Source organism: Rattus norvegicus, chromosome 13 (assembly GCF_036323735.1).
Source record: "Rattus norvegicus strain BN/NHsdMcwi chromosome 13, GRCr8, whole genome shotgun sequence".
In the NCBI taxonomy this organism is placed as follows: domain Eukaryota; kingdom Metazoa; phylum Chordata; class Mammalia; order Rodentia; family Muridae; genus Rattus; species Rattus norvegicus.
The window spans coordinates 93571017-93585537 of NC_086031.1; the positions used below are offsets into that span (position 1 = coordinate 93571017).

Sequence of the window (14521 nt, forward strand, 5' to 3'; positions counted from 1 at the left end):
CCTTCGGTTGAAGGACACCTGGGTTGTTTCCAGTTTCTGGCTATTATGAATAAACTGCTATGAAGATAGTGGAGCATGTGTCCTTGGGGTATGGTGGGGCATCTTTTGGGTATATGCCCAGGACTAGTATAGCTGGGTCTTCAGGTAGAAGTATTTTCAATTTTCTGAGAAGATGCCAGATTGATTTCCAGAGTGGTTGTACAAGTTTGCAATGGAGGAGTGTTCCTCTTTCTCCACATCTGAGGCAGCATCTGCTGTCACCTGAGTTTTTTATCTTAGCCATTCTGATTGGCCTCTGCCATTTTTTTTAACTTGATAAAATGTAATTTCGTTCCTTGCCAGATTGTAGAACTTTGCTACTTTTAGATTCAGGAATGTCTAAAATGCCCATTAGACGTGACTTATAGGAATGTACACATACATATATTCAAATCTCCATAAATTTCCACGCTTAAATCTATATTTTGTCTGTAGGCTATGCATAAAGTATTAAAATATTGGAGAGAAATTTAAGTATTATGTCATATGTAGGAAGTATAGTATATAAAAGGAGAGGAGTATTATGCCACATGCAGAAAGTATCATAGTTTATAAACATAAATATCAACTTTATTAAAATATAGTTGAGTATCATTTTATAAAATAGTACGGTGCAGTGGCATGTAAGGGGTGACTAAATGGTAACTAGGTAAGCTCTAAGATAGCATAGCTGTGCTATGACAATGTGATTCTCCTGATACACACACCCCGGAAAGAGAGTTACCGCTCAGCAATCCCACTGCCGAGTGAGAACGAGAAGACCACTGCACGCTCACTAAACAGAATTGTGTGCCTGTAGGATGTTGTTCATGCAGGTGAAGGCAGACAAGATAAAACAAGGCCTGTCATTGGGCAAGAAGGAAGGGAGGCGGGAACAGAGGTTTTAGAAGAGAGGGAGAAGAGGAGAGGGAGGGACAGAGAGAGGAGGAGGAGCTGGGAGAGCAAGACGGCAGATGTTAAGATTCTTCTCTGTGCATAGATACAGGTTGTTATGACTATTTTTAAGGGATGGGTGTGTGTAGGAGTTTGTGCTGTGTAGATGGGCAAATTATATCTCATCAATTGGGTCAGAGGTTATCGTGTGGTGTGTTCTTTCATGTGGTGACTTCATTGAGTCTACAGTAAGAAATCAGCGAGATAGGTGGTCTCTGTATGTAACTGGCGTGGCAGCGACCCACCTTGGGAACTAGATGGGTAGAGAGATTGCTGCCTGGCTCAGAGAGTAGCCTTCAGCAGTGTGAGATGGGATGGAGCTTAGCGGGTGAGACACTTCCTGACTGAGATGAAGACATCCCTCAGATGCCATGTACGTACAGTGACGGTACTGGCACAGGATAAGAGAAACCATTTTTTATTATTTACTGCAACATATGTCTTTCTATAACCTGTAAGAAAATATTCTATATGAATAGCCTGAAAGGGACACTCCTTCGTGGCTTAAGAACTCACTTTAAATGTCCACATCTGCTGCCTGAGTTTGAACCATTCATCCTCAGAGTTGGGGGTACTTCCTCAGAGAGAACCCTATGCTTTCAGAGCGCTTGGCTAGTCAGCTGTGAAGACACAGTGTCCCCAGACACCTCACAGTTATGCTGAACAGTATTTACTGGACAAGGTGTGCGACATACACAGGCAATGCTCCTGGAACCCACAGGGCAATTTACTTGCCTGTGTGATTATGGGAGAACGTGTCAATCACCTAATTACCAGCTATTCACTGTGCAGGGCGTTAAGATACATTGTAAATGAGGTGTGGGTAAATTAGCTGGGAACTCCAAATGCATTATACTATATTTTATACAAAATAAAAATCTTTTTCGAAATATGTAATTTATTCAAAGGGGTCTCCTATCTTCAATACATTCTCCACAGAAAATAATTTGCATTGACTGGAGAAGTTATCTTCCTTCAAAATCCTTTTAGAACATTTATTCATTCAAAAGCAAAGTAACGGGAACCATGTTTTCTAACCTAAGTAGTATTATACAGCTCCACTAAGAATAAGACATTCTGTTCATCCTTCTTTCCTAGTTTCCTTCTGATTGACTTGCCCAGTTTCCAACACGACCTCCCTCCAGGAACTAGAAAACAACTATTAACTCTTTACATGATACTCAACCTCAGAAATTGTCACACCCCAAACTGGAGATCGCCTAAAAATATCACCCTCATTCAACCACAAGGAGGAGTGTCAGGGGTAACATGAGACCAGCTCCCTCCACTGCTGTCTAGCTCTGCAGAGAAGAGTAAATTTTAGGGTCATTTTTGCCTCTGTAGTGCCCTTAGCCAAAAGAGGAAAGTGTGAAAAAATACTTTTGAATTGGGGTCAGTTTTAGAGGGAAAAATGCATTTTCTTTAAAACATGAGAAACGACTCACATGCTCTGTCCATCAGCAAAAGATCATTTTCAAAGGAACGAGAACCAGGCTTACATCAGCATTTTGCTGGTGCTGCTGGTGCGTCCTAAGTCCCTTAGATGGTGAAGCTGCATGCTCTAGGGTTCAAGGGAACAGGACGAGGACTGTGTTCGTGCTAACCAACTCAGCTGAAAAGGAAAAAAAGCCTAAACAAAGATAGATGCTGACATCCCCTCAGGCCTGGTGTGCAGTTGCAAGAAACACTGCAGCTCCTGTTTGGCCTGAGGTGTCAAGATCTGTGCTGGCATCTGAGTCAAATCTCCTCCACAGTTAATTTAAACCGTCCAAGACTCCACTAATGTGCCGGACGTTTTCAGAGCAATCTCTCCATTTTGAGCAAATTACATCTCAACCGCTATCTCTTAAATCAGACCCCATTGTTCTCAACTCAAGGATCACTTGAGTATTTGTAAATGTAAAAGATAAACAAGGATGGAAATCATAAGCCACTATTAGGAAAGCCAGAGTTAACTTGTCAGTTGTTTAAATAAATTCTAGGTGAAGGACCATTGATTGACTAAACAGATATGATTCCCAACTCCAGCTACTTATGGCCAACTCATCCCTAAACCTCCGAGTCTTACCTTCCCATGCCGAATCAAGACAGGGAGGCTTTATCCCATTTATTTTTTTGTTTTTAGGGCCTTTATAATTTAAAAGGCATTCTTCCTATAGCCTTTCAGCTGGCTGACTCTATACTGTCATTTTTAAACCCCTAAACAATATATGTAATGATACAGGGCTAGAAAATTTAATAACTGAGTAAGATTAAATATGCCCACCTAGCAGCGCTCCTCAAAAGGCACAAATACAAGACCAAGCGAGCACGCCGGAAAAGCGCCGTGGAGCCCAGAGTGTCCTGCCAGGAAGGCGGAAGTGAACGCTTCGAATGCGAAAGTTCTCTGGTGACATTAGCCTCACATGTCCTCGGGCCAGCACATCCCTGTCAAACAGTCCTTATTTACACCAGGCTTCAGCGAGGGAGAGGCCCACACTTCCTGTTTCCAAGAGCTGCGCCTATGCTTAGTGGTGTTTATAAAAATGGCATCAGTTTCCTATTTGAATGTTAATTATTGTTGTGACACGCGAGATAATTTAACTTGCTTCGGTAATTTATTCTTCCCTCTAATTAGATGTAGTAATTGGAAAATCTTCCAGAGTGTAACAACAGTTCCGAAGGTGAAATGGCGGAGGAGGGGGGGGTGCTTGCTGCAGGAACTCAGTCATAACCTGGAGGCAGATGCTTAATTGGCAGTCACTTGAATGAACCAAGCGAGGAATTAGACATGGCCCTTCTGGCACCAAGTGGGTGGGACCCGTGACCTTTATGAATTGCCTGATTCAACAGGTAGGCAAAGCTCAAGTCAGAGGACAGAGCTACCCTCAACATCGAACGTAACGTAAATGCTCAAGGGGTATTCGGAGGGACAGCGATCTCCAAACTTAGCTTAACACCCCAGAGTCTAGATGCCACTTATAGACAGTTCAGAGATGCTCGAGGACCACAAGCCAGGGGACTCTGCTGGAGTTGCTTCCATTGTAAGAGTGTTACCGGAAAATGAATAGGGCCACGGGTAAGTAGACAGGTATGTGCATAAATTTAAAATATCGACAGCTAGCAAGTGGCCAAAGACTTAACACAAAAAGATCTCTGATCTCTTACTGGTTTTCCCCAGTTGGACCAAAGCGTTATTACAGGTCTTCACCTACGATTCCCTCTTGGAGATATCCTGATGGATTATTTCCATCCCTTGCACATGAAGAAAAAATACACCTTGCACCTGTCTTCCACCTGTAATAGTGCAAGCCAACCTTTCCTCTTCATGTATAGTCTCCATCATTTGACCTTTACGTAAGTAAATCCCACTGTCGTATCGTTTTATAGCCCAACAGGCCAAGAGTTTTATACCTTGTTTTTAACCTCAACATTCTAATTCCTTAAATACATAAATAACACCCCCTTGATGTCTTCAAATACTTAGGCTACATCACCTTTCCACATTGTTACCTTTTGTCCTTTATTTGTGTCCTGAGGATAAGAGAGAAACCCAGACAGTAACACTGACTGATACTTAGTATACAGTGGGTGGCCCACCCATGGCTCTTTATTCCTCCCTGGCCTGCTTTTCCCCATTGATAAAGCTGAATCATCTATTCTAGAGAGCTGACTAGAGCTGTCTCCCCATGCTGTCTTCTCAGTGGTCCTCCTGTCCTTCCCACTTCCAGTTCGCTGGCGGTCATTGGAAGGATCTGATTAGTTGACAGTTGGCAAAGTAGGTGAGTGGTCATGGGCCTGGGAGCTCACTGGCTGGCATTACGTGACCCTCCCTGCCTCTCCCTGCTGCACGTAACCACTCACAGCCACAGGGGTTACAAGACAGCGAAGTCCAACTTTCTGCGCCATTTTTCCTTTGTTGCTGGACTAGTCCCCCGAAGGGAGTTTTTCCCTCATGCTAACTGGTTACATCTCTGGTGAAATTCATGAAAGAAGGGCAAAGTAAAGATGTGGTTCCTTTCAACTACTGTCAAAAGTTTGGCCTATAATACTGTCTGAAGAGTAGCCAATGGGGTCTTCATGTTCAGCTCTGAGAAAGTCAACACATCCTTAGAAAACCAAGTGTGGGGTCTTACTGTGTTCCGGGCTTGGGCACGTGGTGAGGTGTGTACCATCACCACCCTGTCCTCTCCACAGAAGTCTCTGCAGAGTAAGTCTCCTTCTATAACCAGAGCATCCCCAAGTAAGAAAGCGTCCAAAACACAGAGCGTGTGTCTGTAGGAATCAAAACCACTTGCTATGCCCTTATACCTGTGTACAATGTCACGAAGGTTTTGTTACATCTTGTTTTGTTTTGTGTGGTTGATGCAACCACTGTAACAAGATCCCAGGAAGGTAAATTTCCCTCTAAAAGACTCCCCAGAACCCACAGTAACAGAGCACATGATGAGAAGAGTCTCAGAGAAATAAATGAGATAAATTGTAAACACACAGACGCCTCATGCCAAGGATGTGGTCCCCTAAAGCGTATCCATCATACAAACTGTATCTGTCTCCCAGAGACAAAGAGATTGCCTAAGCTAGGAAAAGGACTCTCATCCATCTCTCCACATCCACCCTCACCCCCAAGAAGCCGACCGCCCTGTGTGGTCGGAGTGCGAATGGATATTCCTGTGAGCAGAGGACAGGTAACGTGGAGGTTACTTCCCACAGAGTGAAACGGCCACACAAAGCTGGGTCTTGGGAGACTACAGCAGAGAACAACTCTTGGGGGCACACTAGAGAATAATGGAAAAGCAGCTGTGGTCAAGGAAGTGGTGCTACATCGTCCCTTCAAACAGACTCTGCCCTGAGCCACAGTGGAAAGGAGGCCCTTGAAATCAGATTCCACTATGACGCAATATTCTGTCTACTTACAGAATTAACGCAAAGTACCTCAGGCTCCCAATTGACACCTTCTCCACCACCACAGAGCCAACCCCATCCCCAGGTGACACACACCTTTAGTCCCATCTGGCAAAGCTGCCTTTTCCCCTAGACATGGGAAATAGTACTATTTCTACTACGCTGTGTTACGTTCTTCCAAGTAAACATTAATCTTCCAGTCTTCCTGTTGCAGCCTCCCAAGGAGCTAAGATTGCAGGCCTGTGCTGCCTGGCCCAGTTGACTGATTTGCTCTTTATACCTAGAACTTTCTATCATCAGTGGCATGCACACCAAGTGTTAATGAAAGAGAAAGGACGACCATCAGCAGAAGTAATAGAAAATCTGTATAAGTTCAGGGTGATCAATGAAGCTGTTCACTAGAGGCCGCTTATGAGAAAAGAGTAGGGGTTGGGGATTTAGTTCAGTGGTAGAGCGCTTGCCTAGCAAGCACAAGGCCCTGGGTTCAGTCCCCAGCTCCAAAAAAAAAAAAAAAGAGAGAGAGAAAAGAGTAGCTTTCAGTAGACTAACGTGCAAGCTTGATGAATAACTAGGAAGGAAGAGAAAACGTCAAATGGGTCAGCATCTTCAGGAGCTGGGATATGGCTAAGTGGGCGAGCACTTACCTCCTGTGTGCACAGCCCTGGATTCGATCCCCAACACCAGGAGGGAAACACCATCAAGCACAAATCTAAATATAGTTCACTGGTTGTTAGATGCCATTTAACTACACAGCCATGACCACACCTTAACTATGAGACGACTGGCCTAGGAGAAAGAACAGCCAGAAAGAGTTAGACTAACCCCTAATGTAATGACAGATCAAGGTTAGGAAATACAAACTCAACTCCCAGCAAGGTAGAAATGTTAACAAAAGGCCTGACGAGGCAGGCACACTGGCACATGTCTGTAATCCCAGGACTTGGGACACAGAGTAAGGAAGATCAGGAGTTCAAGGCCATCCTCCACTGTGTAGTGGGTTTGAGGACACCCTAGGACACAGGAAAAAAATCTTCCCATGATCAACACAGAGTTTGAGAAGAAAGCGGATATGACGGCCTGCTCCTCACAGGCGAGGATCTATCTGCTGCTCTTTGGCTAGACGTTTTAAAGGAATGAGTTGCAACATCAGCAGTGTAGAGCCCTATAAAGAGGCGGAAACGAGCGTTCCACATCGGTAATAAAAGGTATTGCTGGAAGGATTTACAAGATGAGACTTACCGTACATACACCGAAACGCAGGGCCCAGCCTTAATAAATGATGAGGAAAGGCACTGGGCACGGAAGGAAAGCACAGGACCTGAGGTGACACCACATTGCCAAGGGAGCCACGCCAAGGACCAAGAAAGATCGTGGTATATTATTTCCTAAGTGACAGCTTTGCTGTTTGCATCGGACCAATGCAGGCAGTTCGATGGAGAAGCCAAGAATTAGAAAAACAGATGGCATTCGTCTTTTCTAGGATGCTGTTATGTAAGCTGAGAATATCTAAAGGCATATACGGGCCCGAAGGCATCCCCACATTTAAACTAAATTAAAAATGTAAAAGGGCAAGTTTATTGTCCTCTTTCACTGCAGGGGAAAACTTCAGAGATCATAGTCAAAATTCTGGACCGAGGAACAGCAGAGGCTCAGTCTAATTACTCAACCCTAGATGAGAACCCACACTGATGTGGACCAGCCATGTCACCACCATGAGGACCTGGGTGGTGCTCACCAGGCCTCTAGGAAAGCACTTCATGCCTCCTGTACCTTACACGTCTGACTTCTGCTTCTAAAAGTACCATAGTTTTTAAAAATAAACTCAATGTTTGACTCCACCTCAGAATTTGTTATGTTAAAGCCTTAACCCCCAGAGTGTCCCTTAGGGATGAGATCACTGGAGGAGAAACTTAGGACATCAGGAGAAGCAGATGGGCCCTGACCTTCCTTGCAGGAGGAGTGTTCGGATGAAGGACACTTCTTCTTGGGCATGCAGGAGTAAAGTGGATTTTTGGGGAAAAAAATCATTTGCAGCCATGAAGCAAGGCCTCATTAAACAATGCAGCAGGGCCTTGACCTCTGTTTTCTAGTGCTACATTTATGAAAAATAAACCCTGTTTTTAAAACCATCTAGCCTGTGGTGTTTAGCGGTCTTAGCTCGTGTGATACAAGTCTACGCTATTGGTGGTTAAAAATGACCCCACGAACAGAACAAATGAGAGCTTCAATTCTTATGTGACACACTGTGTGGCTGAGTGAACAGGAAATACTTTTCTGAACACGATGGTGGGCAGTATTAAAACAAATATGTAAGCCATTAGAATTAGAGCCATCTCCTTCTGTAAGCGCTGTGGGGTTTAGATGCCACGATACCATTTTTCAGGCAAACACCTTTCTTCTTACTTAAAACATCACCCGTAGGGTGCTCTTTTGTTTTATTACTCTCTACTGAAAACTGCCACTAGCAGGAAATATAAAAAAATTTCAAAAAGATAAAACTCATGTGCAAATATCACAAATATTGCATATGTACATATCTGTGTTAAAAATCCCCACAGAAAATTTCTCTTGTGACTTTTACATAGGAAAGATTCCAGAGTGATGCAAAATTCAATTTGTCTTTGTCCTCGAGAAGCAGAGGCAGGAGGATTTGAGAGTCTGATAAACCTTGAGCTACCTACCCTATGAGAAAGGAAGAAAGAATGGGGGAGAAAGGAAATGGAGAGGTGTGAGGAGGAGAAAGGAGAGAGGCAGGGGGAGGGGAAGAGAGGGGAAGCTTCATTGAAAGAACTGGACTGATCCTATGCTAATGTGCTTACCCTGGGTTTAGAGAGTACTAAATAACAAAATCCCAAATCACATGACCACGGGCCAGAGATCATTTTGGGCCGTCTCACTATGTTTGTTTTGTTTTGTAGACGGGTTCTCACAGTGTAGCTGACTTTCCTATAACTTACTCTGTAGACCAGGCTAGCCTCAGACACACAGAGATCCACCTGCCTCTGTCTCCCCAGTGCTGGAATCAATGGTATGTGCCACCATGCGTGGTCTAGCCTCACTGTTTTCTAAATGAGGAAAGCATAAGTAAAAAATAAAAGTTCTCCTGAGGGGCAGGGCTGGGGTGACTCCCAGCACCCACATTAAAGAGCCAGGCATGGGGGTGAACACTTGGAAAGGCAGAGACAAGGGGGTCCATGGTGCTTTTCTGGCTAGCCTGCTAGAAAGTGAGGAGCCATCTCATCAAACAACAGGACATGCACACACATGCAACAACAACAACAACAACAACAACAACACACACACACACACACACACACACACACACACACACACACACACACACACCATAGGGAGGGAGAAAGGAAGGAATACAAAAATGAACAGGTGAACAGACAAAGTGGAACTGTAATTCCCAGGATTGTGTTCTTTTACTGTATTAAGAACTATTCATTTATAAGGACTAAAGAGATAACTGAACAGTTAGAGCACTGGCTACTCTTTCAGAGGATCCCGGGTTTAGCTCTGAACACACACACACACACACACACATACACGAGCGCGCGCGCGCACACCTGTAATTGTGGCCCTTGCAGGGAATGCATGAATGTGGTACACATACACACAGGCAAACATGCATGCGCACAAAATAAAAATAAAAATAAATGAATCTTTCAAAAAATAAGAGAAATATTTTCTTACAAAAGTAAAATCATGACTCTTAAGAAATAAACAAAGGTGAGTAATGCTCTGATTTAAGGGAGAGGAAAAGACATAAGCATCTAAATCACCAACACAGTGTGAATCTGGCCAAAGTAAGGCCATGCATAGGACAGTGGTCTACTGTGCTCTCCAAACATGGCCAGAGGTTCCATGGCAAGACCCATAAACCTTAAGTCATGCTTTCCTCTGAGGAGAAAAAAAGATTAATGATGGTGGTGGTGGTGGTGATGATGATGATGATAATATGTGTGTGCTTGTGTGAAATTTGAGTGTTTGTGAGTGTGTATGTGTGTGCACGCACTTGCCTATAGAAGCCATAAGAGGGTGTTAGATCCTTTGGCTCAGAGTAGCAGGTAGCTGTGAGTGACCTGACCCAAGAGGTAGGAAGAGTAGCAAATGCTTCTACTGCTCACCCACCTCTCCACCTCCATTATCCTTCTGTCCTACAGACCATGGATAAGAAAGGTCAGAGAAGACAAGCAGGATCCACAGAATAGCGGACTATCAAACCGGTCAGAGACACTTAAAAGGAAAAAGGCGTGGCTGGCTGAGTTAACCACAACCCTCTCCCCCTCTCCAAATCGGTCACAGTTTCACAGTCACCCTGAAACCAGAGAACAGCAAGGTGGCTTGCCAGAAAGTAGAATTCCAAATTATTCTTTAGTTTGTAACTCTCTGTAAGGCCAAGATTCATTTCACATCTGTACAGTGCTGGTCACGCCACAGAGCTCCCTCCCCTCTTCTAGGAGCAGCACTCCTGTGACTCAGTAACTCCAGGAAAGCAGCAGATTCAGTCAGAGAGCCTGCCCATGGTACTCAAACTCCAGTCCTCTAAGCCCCGCACAGTTCTCATAAGTGAGGCTGTTAACACATAGAAGAAAGGGTTTGGAAATCCCTTTAGAATCTATGTGGTGAAGGGACTAAAACCAAATTGTCGTCCAGGACCAGAATATAAAATGAAGAATAAAGAATGAAGCCAGCTGTCTAGGCAGTTATCCTGTGCTGACCAATCAGGGGATGTGTACTCAGCTGAGCTCTGATGTGACTCACAGCTCAGATCTGAAGATCTACATTTAAAAAGAAAAGGAAAAGGGGAACCTTTAAACATCTTAATTAAAATGTTTTCATTATTTTAAGCAACACTAACTCCTAAAGGGATCACAAAAATCGAGTTCATCTTCCTGAAAACAAACCTGTTTATACTCACTGTTTGAATAAAAAAAACTATAAATGAAATAAAATACAACCCCCCCACCCCTGGGAATTAGGATTTACTCCTGGAAGACAATGAGAAAAGAATTCAATGAAGCATTAATCTCTTCTACCTAAGATGAAACCATGTCCGGTAAGACTCCTCAGGAATAGCTTTTCACAGGCTGGAGGTACAGCTCAGTCAGTTAAGTGCTTGCCATGTAAGCAGGAGGACCTAATTCTTGTCCCCAGCACTCCTGTGAAATGACAGGCAGGCACGGCGGCGGCTCTGGTCTGGAAAGCTGAGGCAGACAGATCGCCAATGGGCACTGGCCCACTAGCCTGACTTAGCTGACTTAGTGCTGCGGATCAACCAATGAGAGGTCTGATCTCCAAAACGAGGCAGAAAGAAAGAGACCCAAGGCGCACAAGCAAGCACATGCATGTGTGTGTACACACATATACACATACACAAACACAAGCGCACACGCGAATACAGGTATGTGAGGCCAAGTCATCATCAGAGAGCTGACTGGGCTGGACTCACAAGTGCACGTTCCCTTTTCCTTTTCTTTTTAAATGTAGATCTTCAGCTCTGAGCTGTGATTCCCATCAAAGCCCAGCCCTGATGGGTCAGCACAGGATAACTGCCTAGACAGCTGGCTTCATTCTTCATCCTTCGTTTTATATTCTGGTCCTGGGCAACAACAACACAGGCTACCTAGGGGCATGGCGTCCTCACTCACTCAGCCTGTTCTGGCCTCTCGCTAGAACCACAGCCAGAAACACGAGGGGACAGACTCCCAACCAGCTGGGATCCAATGCCACAAAATGGTTCCTCTGGTCGCAAACTGCGCGGTGTGATGGCACATGCCCTGGAGAGGTGCCCAGAGAGCAGTGCGAATGCTCAACACACTGCTCTTTTCTTCCCTTTTTTCCCTGCTTAAGCGCCAGTTTTCAGCCGTTGCTGTGTTTATTGTCTGCGGTGCGGGAGCTCAAACGCAGGGCTCGGTGTGTACGCATGCACTCCACCACGGTGCCACTTAAGCATCTCCATGTTCAAGTGGCCAGGATTCAGTGCCTTTAAATCCAGACATGCAAGTGCCACGCCATTTGCCAAGGGTTCTGCATCCCAGATGCCCCGACCCTCTGTAAGTGGGATCCTAGTTAATGTGTTCCTCCTAAAGATGGGTTTCTAGGGGGTCACATGCCAGCCTTGCTCCCAACCTGTTTTTCCAAGATGCCTATGTTCTAGTTGGACCCTTGTGTTTTGATTTCAGAGCTTTATCATAGAGAAAAAAAATATTTTTAGGAGAGGTGCCTCCTGGCCACCGCTCGCTGTCACTCCCCTACACAGACATCGGTTTGCAGGACGCACAACATCTTGCCCCCACTCAGGGAGGAACACAGAATGACCTTTTAACGGGAAAGAAAGCTGACATCCAAAGGAATGAGTGATTTTATTTTTAAAGCTACTCAGCAAATAAGGCAAACATCTAAGAGTTGATACAGTCGTCGCATCCATACAGCAATGACTTGACTGCCCGAATTAGTAATCGTTATTTGTTTGGAGTGTAGAGTTATCAACTATATCCACCAATCGATTATTGTAAATCTGAATATCGTTATGAAATACTTTGCTAAAATACTCATACAACGAGAGGTAAAAAAAAAAAAAAGAAGAAGAAGACTTTGAGGACAATGGGGGAAGCTAAGGAATTAATCATAAAGAGCTATTTCTGGGACTTTTATCCAAGTGCCTCCATGACCTGGGTTATGTAGGGTCCTTAGAGAGCTGCCTTTGTTTGGAGAGCCATCAGACCTACCAAGGGAAAATGAAGAAAAACAAACCCGAGTTATTGGTGCACGTGTCACAGAAGCTCTTTGTGGCTTTAAGACAAATTGAAGCTTGCAACACCCTGCTTTTAGCACCCGAATGGCTGCCTAAACTCTCCCCGGGGATAGCCACAAGCTGCCCGAGCTGCTGTGAGCTGTACATGCTCAGGCAGGGCAAGCATCTCTGGAAAACAACATCGCCTCCACTCTACCTGACATTTGAGGAAAAGAAGTGGCCAACTTACACATGGTGGAATGTGGGCTCCAGGTTAAAGCCCTGCTTTTGCTTTGATGGAGAATAGCTTAGAGACATGCAGATTGCAGCAGCCAAAGGAGAGGTAACTGGAGGCCAGACCTTATAGTCAGTCCAAGGTAGGGTATTTATGCCCCAGCTTGATTGCTTACTATAAATGTGAGAGACTTTGGCCCTCATGTACCCCCTCCTGGACCAGGTTCCTCAAAATGATGCCCTGAGAGCTGAAAGATAAGTAAAAACACACACAGGCCTTAGACCAGTGGTCCTCAAACTCCCTCATGCTGAGACCCTTTAACACAGTGCCTCATGTTGTGGTGACCCCCTTCCCCCAACCATAAAGTTAGTTTTGTTCCTACTTCATAACTGTAACTTTGCTATTGTTGTGAATCTAGTGTAAATGTGGGATATGCAGGAGATCAGATAGCAATCCCTGTGAAAGAGTTGGTAGACCCCAAAGGGGTCCTGACTCACAGGTTGAAAGCTGCTACCTTAGAATACAGAATATAGCCGCAGCTCGAATCATTCGTTCAAAAGTGTGGAAGGAAGCATGGGGAGCAAGCCGCTTTAGACCAATGCTCAGTAGGACCAAGTTTACGATAGCATGAGTTTCTTTGTTCCCTCCAATTCTCTCTCTCTCTCTCTCTCTCTCTCTCTCTCTCTCTCTCTCTCTCTCTCACACACACACACACACACACACACACACACACACACACACACACACACGACACCTTGCAGTCAGTACACGTATAGTACACTGTGGTGGTGTGGTTATCAGACTCCTGCCCAGTCTGGATCATTCATCATCCACCCAAATTCACCAGGCCCACAAATAATGGTTCTACACACAACAAGCTAGAGGTTTTTTTTTTTAAAGTTATATTACTACATGTCCACGTTTCTCATCATTAACTGTGGGTTACCTTAACAAGTGCAGTAAATGTTTTGGTTCTTTAAAGGGGATGGTACCTTTATAATACCTTTAAAATTTTTTAAAGTTGTTTGTGTGTGTGTGTGTGTGTGTGTATGTGTGTGTGTGGCACAGGTGTGTGGAGGTCACAGGATCACTCTGGAGAGCCATTTCTCTTCTCCTTTTGTCTGAGTTCTGGGTCTTCAGGCTCTCGTGGAATCTGTACTTTATGAGTCAGCCCACTACCCATTTGTTGGTGAAAATAATGTTCTATCTTCAAAAGAGAAAAGTCTCAAACACATGACTGAATAGATATATGGGTACTGGAGGGATTGTATCTAAATAGCTCCACAGAGGACAAGAAAGGATGTTAAACATGTCTGAATTCACAGAGGTATTTGGGGACTAAATTCCTGATGTAAAATGGAGAACGAATGAATACAAGGAATAGAAAGAAAAAGAAAGGAAACCTGGCTGCTCCAAGGTGTGGTGGAGGAGAAAGTTTACTATAGACGTGTGGGAGAGCATAGTCAGGGACATCTGGGGGAGTTTACAGTATACATCACCCTGAGCTGTGCTCTGTGGGAGAGGGGGAGGGAAGGAGGAAGAGGGGACAGAGGGGGACTAGGGGCAGCACCCAGAAAGCCCGAAGATATGAAAAGAGCAGGTAACCAAAATGCTTGGATTATATAGGGGAAAGCAGCCCAGCCCCCTGAGCTGCAGAGTTCAGAGTGCTGGACAAAGTAAACCCAACC

At 44.6% G+C, this 14521-nt stretch overlaps 1 protein-coding gene and 1 pseudogene across 4 annotated transcripts in view; both read right to left on the reverse strand.

Annotated features, from left to right (window-relative positions):
* The window catches only part of Rpl23-ps6 (ribosomal protein L23,pseudogene 6), a 50711-nt pseudogene extending 47663 nt beyond the window's left edge, over positions 1–3048 (reverse strand).
* Positions 1–14521, reverse strand: part of Smyd3 (SET and MYND domain containing 3) — a 556948-nt gene that overhangs the window by 329743 nt on the left and 212684 nt on the right. The window lies entirely within an intron of this gene.